The sequence below is a fragment of the Dendrobium catenatum genome, unplaced genomic scaffold, assembly GCF_001605985.2.
Source record: "Dendrobium catenatum unplaced genomic scaffold, ASM160598v2 fragScaff_scaffold_830, whole genome shotgun sequence".
NCBI lineage: Eukaryota > Viridiplantae > Streptophyta > Magnoliopsida > Asparagales > Orchidaceae > Dendrobium > Dendrobium catenatum.
The window spans coordinates 193,356-204,318 of NW_021319292.1; positions in this window are offsets into that span (position 1 = coordinate 193,356).

A 10,963-nucleotide genomic window follows, 5' to 3' on the forward strand; every position below is an offset into this window, starting at 1 on the left:
TAAAATGTAAAATAAATGAATGTCTATTTTTTTTTGTTATATTTCTAAAACATTTAGATTTAACTAATATTATCTATATTTAATTTAGTAATATTCTTAATAAGATTCTATATAGTTGTGAAGATATAAAACAATATCGAAAGTTATTTTTGTTGAATATTAAATGAGATTTATTTATTTTATACTTCAAATTCACTTTACCTTCGCAAAATTAGTCAACGTTGAATTTGAGAAAATTATTAGATAAATTTAAAATTATATATACATAAGCTAATGTTTTATATTTAAATTAAAATTTGATGAGTTTTATTTTAAAAAAATTATAAGATGATAGACAATTAAATAAAATATAATAAGAATTACATTAATTAAGTAAAAATGATTTTTATGAGCTTTATGATTTTTCTATAATATATACTAATTACACATTTTAAAAATTCCAAGTATCAGCTTCTTAAAAGAAAACGTCCAGTTCATTGCACCTCTCTTGTATACCGGATGTAGAGGTACGTCGGGACTCAAATAAAATGTTGACCCGTGGAGTGGACACATGAATATTCATTTTGATTTATTTTTTACTTTATATATTTAATATATTCGTGGAACTTTAAGCCTTGAGCACCAAAAGTATAGTCAAAGCACAAGTAAAGTGCAAGTAAAGTGCAGGTAAAGTATAGTCAAAGTATAATAAAAAAGCACAACAAAAGAGCAGTCAAAGCATAACTAAATTGCAACTAAAGCACATATAAAGCGTAAGTAAATCGCACAAAAAACTGCAACCAAAGTGCACTCTGCATGTCAAATTTTAAGTAGATGTCCTCTGCGCCTAATAATTTTCCCTCTTGTACATGCCGGCACGGTGCATGCGAAGCTCTCAGAAAGATTATTAGTTGCAGAAAAAATAATTTAATTATATATAATGTTAAAATGTTTACTTTTATTTATTTTATAACTGCATTACATGAAAGTTTTCCTATCTAAATTTTGAAATTTAAGCTTGTTTGGACAGTTTTCTCATTGATTTTTAAAGTAATTTTTAAACGAAGCCGTACTCTATTGTCTCTCCATTTAAATATTAGTTTCAATATTGATTTATATATGATATTAAATAGAAATATTTTAAATTTATTAATATCTTTTTATTGAAGTTGAGATAGTTGAGAAATATCATGATCACTTTAGCTACGAATGATCACTCAAATTTTACTAGTTAATTAAAATAAAACAAGCAAGCTATCCAATAAATTTTAATAGTTAATTAAAATAAAGCTATCACGGTATTCCCCGCTTAAGTAATTAACGTCTTCGTCAGCATCACTATATTGTGAAACCCTTAAGTAAAAGATGTTAAACTCTTAAACAACGAGGCTCTTTTTAGTGTAATGGTTGAAATTTTATTAAAAAACTTCATAGTTAAGCATGCTCATCCTGGAATAATTTTGGGTTAGGTGACTCACCGGAAGGTTTCAGTAACAAGACAAAACTGTAAGGACCTTAGGCCAAAGCGGACAATATCTTGATAGTTAAGAGTTTGGGATGTTACAAATGATATCGGAGTAATACATCAGTCGGAAGATGGGAACTAAGTGTCATACAAGGCAAAATAAAACGCCATGGAAGCCACCTCTTGAACCCTGAATGGGACAAAGTGCAACATGACGGGAGACACCACATGAACTTGTAGGGGACATCTCTAGAATCCTATATGCACGAGGACATGTCCATAGTGGATGATTATGGAATAAAGATGATGACGAGGACATCAGTTACATAAGTGGGGAAGACTGTGAAACCTCTTAAGCAAAATAAGCTAAACTCTTAAACATCAAGGTGCCTTATGGTGTAATGGTCGGAATTTTATTTAAGAAACTTTGCAGTTAAACATGCTCATCCCTGAGAAATTCTTGAATGGGTGACCTAGTGAGAAGTTACATCAACATGATAAAATCGTGAGGCCCTTAAGTTAAAGATGACAATATCTCGATAGTTAAGAGTTGGTGTTATTATAAATTTAAAAATTTTCAGAGAAATGTAAACAGAGAGAAAAGAAAAGGTAGGATTTGAATGTCGCGGAGTAATTTTCGTCACTCAAACAAGTTGAGAAATTTACCCGGCTCACTGTCAGAAATCTTTACCCTATTTTTGGTTTCAAAGATATTATATTTTTAATATTTTTTCATTCAAATTTGTATTTTTATTACAAAAAAATGAGAATAATTTTGTATTGGTAAAACTATCATCACAAATTTTTTTTATATATTCTAGAGATTAAGATTATGAACGTTTTGAGTATTTATTTGAGATTTTTAGTTATATGATTTTAAAAATATATCAATTTTTGCCTATACAAAAATTTATTTTGTAGTTTAAAAATAATGATTTAGTTCAATTAAAGTTTCATAATATTATTTTATATACTATTTGGTAATTTAGTTAAATTCTAAAAATTTAAATTTTTGCTTAGTATGATTTTTGTTGCCTATAATTTAGACATTTTAACACGTTATGAATTCAATTATTCTTTATTTACTATAATGCATTCAAAATGAATGTGAATATGTAATTGTATAATAGCTAGTTGTTATTACTGTTATAGTACTGTGATAATAATGTGTGTAAAAAATATGTAAAGACTTGTTGACCCGTTGGTTGGAGATAGATTGACCTCTACAAGATGGTTGGCCGATGAGATTTCCTTTAAATATTTTGTTTTGGTGTTATTCTCTACTGATTCACGTGATGCACTGATTGAGAGTTATAAAGAGATGATTATTATGACGATGGGCAAAAAGTGATGACTATATTTATTGAGCCAACGGTTTACTAATATTGACATCGATATAAAAATAACACTGTGATATCTATAATTATTACTTATCTAGTGTGACTACTTAAATGAATGTTATTGACGCTTTGTTCATATTATTATGCAGAGCACCTTGCCTATTAGGGTGCAGTTTTATCAAGGGAATGTTGTACAGTTTTTAGGGAAAAATCTATTTTTAAGCTTTTTTTAACTGTTTCATATTTGATTTAAGCATTCATCAAGTCAACTAGCATGTATCGCATTAGATATAAATTTAAAAATGACTAAAAATTTTAAATGCATTTTATTTTAAGCTTCATAATACCCCACATAAGTCAAGGGATCAGTTAGTATCTCTCTAGATGTTAGCCCCCCTTTTTTTTAAACATAATGAAATAACGTCCCTACCACTCTTGCATAAAAAATCATACTCATAAATTTTAAACAACTTGGTGGTTATTTGGCTCCCCAATCCAGGTTGGGGAAAGTCTAGATTTTACACTACATTAGCTAAGATCAGGCTACTAATTTTTAGTGCTTGATTTAAATTTAGGTTTTGAGATATATTTAGACTATAAGACCTTAACCTTCTAGGAATATAATCTCAATCTTCTATTAATAATGACAACTCAAATTAAATATCTTTCAATCCAAAATTTAAGCCTAACATTTGGAATAGGTTAGGGTGTTTCTAAAATATTTCAGAATCCTAAACCACCTCCTACCTTTTACCCCTTGATCTCTAGAAATAAGTATTCAATATTTTTTCAATCCCATTTAAAATTAAAACTTCAATCCTTTGATATCACTTTTTAAAAATTCCAAATAAAATTTCTTCCATTATTATAATCGAGAGTATTCGTAAGAGACTTAGGTTTACTACAATGTAATTAACTAGACGTATTATACTCATAGGAGATTTAGAATCCCAAATCAAACTTTCAAAAATCAAAATTTCAAAACTGAATTAATTATCTTTGAGAAAATTCAAGTTAAAATCAATGATCATTTTTGTTATTTTCAAATGATCAATAAAAATTGATTTCTTCTTCCCTCAAGAAGATATCATAATTATTATCATAACTTTGATTATGAAATTAATGATATTTTATCTAAATTATCATAGTTAAATATCATATTAAATAATCATTTTGATCCTCTAGGGTCATATGTAGTTTTTGCTTGAATTTGACTATGATAATCATGATGAATTCTCAATCCTGTAAATTGAAACATCAGAGAATGATATATTTGCCTCTTCGAGTAATATATTTTTCATAATGATGTGTTCAATCTCAAAATTAAAATTTAAAAAATTAAATTCTCCCAAATAAAATTAACTTTATAAAACTCAAGCTTTTCAACTCAAACAAAGACCTAAACTGAGTCTCATGCTCGCTCTAAAAATCCAAGCTAGCCCACTATAGCATAAGCACTGCACCCAGACCCGCTTACCTCCGCGCCCGCACCACACCCTTCTGGCTCGTGCTTGCATCTGTGTAGAGCATGCCCAATATCGTTCTAGTATTTTGGGTTAGTAGGTCGTGTCGGGTAAACTCTATAATCTTGCGGGTCAAGTTTGGGTTTGAATTCCTGACTCACTTGTAAAACTAGGTCGGGTTAGGGTCAACCCATTTGGAACAGGGTCAATTCAGGTTGGACCCAAACTTGACACGTTGATCCGTTTTGACATCCCTGCTTTTTATTAATTTTACATAAATCAAAATATAAGTTAAAATAACCTTTGAGTTCAAATGAAATGTTATTTCTAGAATACCAACTAGCTAGGATATATGTATAATTAAGATATCTATCAATGTATTAGTTATCTTCAACTATGATTCTTTTTTATTTACTTAATGATATCCTATGAATAAATATAATCAAGCTAAAATCCAATTATAAGAGATAAGAATTAAGCTCTAGTAAAAGATTGAAGAAAATATATAGTTATATGCGTTAATCAAGAGTCCAATAAAGATTCCATAATTTAAAATATTTAAATATAATTTTTTTTTAATTTTTATTCTAAAAAACATATATGATCAACCATAATATGATTTGGTATGTATAAAGCTTTAAAATAGGTGGTTGAAACTCTTACTCATTAAGGGAAACCTAACCACTCTTTCCTCCCATTTTTTGCTCTTTTTCATCCAAAAGTGATTGCCTAAAAGTTTTATAATACCCAATAAATATGGGCTAAAATAATTTGCAATTTTTTATTGATAAATGAACTATATTTTTTGGACAAGTCCTCTTCATTTCCTTGGTGCTTGGTGCTTGGTTGCTTTATATTTGTCTTAAATTACTTATTACTCATCTTAAATACTTGCTCTAAACCCCTCAAGTATTCCTCCAACATCAAAATAATCCTTCAAGACCAATAAATTAGCAACCATGACTAAAGAATTATTTGAGAAGAATAGAAACCAGATGCAAGAACTTAAAGATCAAATATAATCCATCTTGAATCGTCTATAAAATAATAGAAATCATTTCCCAAGTCTTTCCCAAAATCATGAGAGATTTGAACCTTGTTCTTACACGATAATTCACCTTTAGATAAAATGCTTCTTACATGAACCAAGGAAGAGACCTACCTGATAGGAAACAACCAAACCCTAGGATTAATGTAGAAGAGACCATCCTCATATGAATGTTGATGAGTTTAGTGACCCCTCAAAAATAGTTCAAGTTCAAGTTCCCACATATGATGACATCCATATCCCTAAGAGGTTCTTAGACTAGTTAGTCCAGATGGATAACTTCTTTGATTAATATAGGACATATGTCTAACGATGAGTTAATTTTGTCAAAATAAAATTAAATGGACATGTAAAATTTATTGGATAAACACCATAGAAATGAAATAGATATTAGTAAGAACCAACCTCACTTGCATATAAATGAAAGAGATCTTAAGGGCCAAATATTGCCCAAGACATCATGAAAAGAAATTGCATATGCAATTATTGAACTTAAGTCAAGGAAGCATTTCAGTTACTAAATACTTAAATACCTTTAAAGGCCTTCTTTCTAGAACTAGTTGTACTTATAATAATTAATAACTAATCAATAAATTTATCATTAAACATAAAACCATAACCAAGAATGAGGTTGAATTATATGACCCCCTATATCTTAGAAGAAGCATTTTGTTATACTTTTTAGTTTATCAATGAAAGAAATATGCATCCTCTATCTAAAATTAAGATTCAAGCCCCCTCTACTTTATCTCACGAATCTACTAGCATATTCAGTTTAGCAATGAAAGAAATATGCATCCTCTATCTAAAATTAAGATTCAAACCCCCTCTTCTTTATCTCACGAATCTACTAGCAGAGCCACAACACCTATTGAACTAATCTAATCAAGCAAAAGTTATACTAAATGAAGTTTAAAAAATAATGAAAAAATATGATTTAAGTATCACAAAAAGGATCCCTTGTAAAAAATAATGCAAACCCTAAATTTATTCTCTGCAGAGCAGAAGACCTCATAGATGATGATTTAGAAGAAGTTTATGAAGACATGCTATCTTCTCATGAAGAATTAGATTATATAAATGACCATCGTCTCATTGAAATAAGATGTATAACTATATGTAAGAATGAGGTTGATAATTGAACAAGAAATAATATTCTTAGTATGAATGAGATGTGCAACAAAAGAAGTTGTAGATTAGATATAGATGGAAGAAGTACAATGTATGTCATCTTAACCTACACCACTACTAAATCCTATCTTAAGATGGAAACACACCAAAAACCCTTTCATGTTAGTTGGGTTAACCATACCTCTCTCCCCATCACTAGTAGATTACTAATTTCTATCAAGATTAGTAGCTATGAAGATCAAATTTGGCATAATGTCCTTCCCATATACATTTCTCATCTTTTGCTAGGATAGTTTTGTTATTTAACAAGAGTGATACTTATTATGATAGAGAGAATATTTATATTTTTAAATATAAAAATAGTACACTTATTATAGCACCTTATAAAACAACTCTAATTTGTAACGCAAACTCACAACAAAGAAATATGTTAAAGTTCAGTCGATAGTCATAGAAAATCCTTTTACCAAGGATAATATTTCTAATTTAATTAAATTTCAAGCACATATACTCTACCTATTTTTATGATCTCACCAATTGAAACTATAAGATATGAAACTTTAAAAAATATATTTTTTGATCCGAGTATTCTTCAGTTGCTACATGTAAAAGAAGTAATCCCAAAATCCAATTGGGCTCATATAGTTGTTGTGGTTTTCAAATTATTTTCTAAGTATAGTGATATTGAAGAACTTCTTGATGAATTGCCTCAGGAACCATCCAACATGTTACTAACTAAGTTATAGGTTCCCAACTTCCCAACATTCCTCATATAAAATAAATCACATTGAACGTATTAAAATCAAGAGACATATTAAGGAATTACTTTAAAAAAGACATATAAAAAGCCTTAGTTTTTGTACAGTCTTGATCTTATTAACTCCTAAGAAAGATAGAATATGATGAATGTGTGTCATCGGGCTATAAATAAATTATTTTAAAGTATAGATTTCCTATTCCTTGGCTAGACAACATATAAGATTTAATTTGAGGGATAACCTTTTTCACTAAAATTTATTTAAAAATTAATTACCATCAAATTAAGATTGATTAGGAGATGATTGAATAATTACTTTTAAAATGCTTGATGGGATTTATGAATGGCTAATCATGCTCTTTGAACTTTCAAAAAACTCTAGTATATTTATGAGGTTGATGAATGTTGTTCCTAAGCCCATTATAAAAATGTTTTTGGTTATTTATTTTGATGACATCTTAATATTTAGCCCAAGTAAAATAGACTACTTGTAACACCTTGTCAAGCATTTGAGATAGTTAATTATTATTTTTTTAATTGAAGTAATGTTTTAGATTTATCATTTCTATTATTGGAATAAAGCCCAGCCCAACTAAAATTAATGTGATCTTAGCTTCACCAATACCTAAGAGTTTCATTGGTATTATGAGCTTTCATGGCTTAACCCTAAACTACTAAATTGGACAAATTTATTGGATCCCAACTATATAAATCTTAATTCAAATTAAGTTTCAATGAATTATGCCCCAATTCTTAGGCTTATTGATTTCTCTAAAGCCTTTTAAGGTGATAAGTGATGCATCAGAAATTGAAATTGAAGAAATAGTAATCAAGAAAACCATCCTATAGTTTTATGTAGTGAAATAATAAATGAAGCAAAGCATAAATATTCAACTTATGATTGAGCATTTCATGTTTTCATCTAATCTTTGAGGATTCCCAACACTAGCTTTTATATAGAAAGTTCATTCTCAATTCAGATCATCATGCTCTTTATTTCATCAACACCCAATAAAAAAGTTATAGGCATGCCAAATGACTTGAGTTTTTCTAAGCTTACTCTTCATCCTTACGCAAACCTGGGGATGAAAATAAGTTTATTGATTCCTTATCAAGAGAAACACTAACAATATCTTCTTTAGAATTTAAGATATCAGGATTTAAAAAAATTCAAGATAGTTACCAATTGTGTTCTAACTTTCATTTGATTGATATCAAGCACTAATTAAAAATTTTAGCCTTACAAGAGATGTTCTTAATAATTAATGAATATCTACATCACAAAAATTAAATATATATTATTAGACTATCTATTAAAAAATTCTTAATCTTGAACTACATTTTAGAGGAATTATTGATTATTTTGAAAAAGATAAAATAATTTTTTTAATGAAAAGTCGGTGTTTTTGACCTTCATTTAAACAAGATGTTCAAAAATTAGTGGCTAAATATTTAAAATGTAAAAAAATCAAAGCCATCAAATAGAAGTCTGACCAACATATTTCTTTGCCCATCCCTTAAAAGCCTTGCGAAGATCTCTTGGTTGATTTTATCTTAGGATTACCTCGAATAGTTTGAGGCATGATAGTTTTTGTAGTAGATGACTTATTCTTCAAGATGGTCCATTTCTTACCCTATTCCAAAGCTAATTATGCTTGAAATATTGTTGGACTATTTTAAAAAAATTGTCAATCTACATAGCCTTCCTTCAACTATTATCACTTATTGTAATATTATGTTAGTTTCGTATTTTTTGAAGTTATTATGAAAATTATTTGGTACCAAATTAAAACTCTCATATATTTTATCAACCCAAAATTAAGGGATAAATTGAAGTAGTAAATTGATTATTAGGAAATCGATTTAGATGTATTGTAGGAAAAAATTACGAATTTGCGATTTGCATTTTGCGTATATTTGAATTTGTATATAATCGCACAATTTCCCAAATAATAAAAGTATCACCTTTTGAAATAGTATATGGCCAAACCTAGATGATTGATTGATATAACCAATCTCCCATCTCATGTAGTTATTATTATTATTATTATTATTATTATTATTATTATTATTATTATTATTATTTACTTTTCAAAGTCTTTCAAAGCCTACATGATACCATAAGGATATAAATTACATCTAATAATAACAAACATGTTTCTAAGGTTAACCATAATAGATCAATAAAAAATATAAAGAAGATGAATATGTTTTAATTCACATCTTCCCTAAGTACTACCATCTCTAAGTTTAAGAAAGTGCATGCAAGGTATTATGGATCCTTCAAAATCTTAAGAAATTTAGATCTAATGCATATCATATGAATTTTCATATTGGCTTGCTAATCCATCCTTTTATTAATCCTAAATATATTTTATCATATAAGGAAGTTAATAAATCTCCACTTGTTCAATCTAACTATATAGCATGAGACATAGCCCCCCACTTATAGAATCCGTTATTTCTGGATATATATTATATCATCATTAAGGATGCACCCACTAATCCAATTGTTAAGCATTATTTTTTTATTTTGTTATAAGTATAAACAACCTACTAATGAGATAGGTATGACTCATAATAATTTAGAGACTTAAGCCCCACAATTATTAGAAGTCTATTTAGATTTTAACTTTATAAAGTAGCGCCTAACCAAGCCTGCGAGAGTTGATGTAGCAAATCTTTTAGATAAAAAATAATTAAGCTAAAAATCTAATTACTAAAGCTAAGGATAAAGCCTAAGAAAATACCAATAAAATGTCCAATTATAAGAGCCCAATAAAGAGCCAATAATGTATAATATTTTAAACATAATTTATTATCTAGAAATTTGAACATATGAAGCTTTAAAAATAGGTGGTGGAACTCTTCTTCGTTAATTTCAAAGACATATGATACCGTAAACAATAAATTATATCAAATAATAGAAAGCATGCTTCTGAGGTTAACCATAATCGATCAATAAAAAAATATAAAGAATGTGATTATGTTTTTATTCACATCTGGCCAAATCATTACCATCTATAAGTTTAAGAAATTGCTTGCAAGGGATTATGTCTCCTTCAAAATCTTAAGAAAATTAGATCTAATATATATCATCTTGATTTTCAAATTGACATGTTAATCAATTATGTTATTAATCTTAAAGATATTTTAACATATAAGGGAGTTAATAAACCTCCACTTGCTCAATCTAACTCTATATCATGAGACTTAGCCCCCAACTTGAAGAATCCCTTATTTTTTGATATCGATTATATCATCATTGAAGAAGCACCCACTACTTCAATTGTTGAGCATTATTTTTTATTTTGTTAAAAGTATAAACAAGCTACTAATGAGATAGGTATGACTCATACTAACTTAGAGACTTTTTTCCCACAATTATTAGAAGACGATTTTTCCCATCTAAGCCCAAGGATTTGATGTTGCACATCTTTTGGAAAAAAAAAATCAAGCTAAAAATACAATTATAAAAGCTAAGGATAAAGACCAAATAAAATGTCCAATTTTAAGAACCCAATATAGAGCTATAATTTATAATATTTTAAATATAATTTATATAATGGAACCCTTGGCCAAACTAGAGAACATTTTGACATAATCTTATTCTTCGCACCTCGCCACCCTCTTGAACTCTATTAAACTCCACCATCACTTCTAGCTAATTGTTTTACATTTAACCAAGTCTCTAAAGTGACATTTCAAATCAGCCCAAGCAAGATTAATTTCACCTTCATACTAATATGCCCCTTTAAACCTTTCAACATTCTACCATAA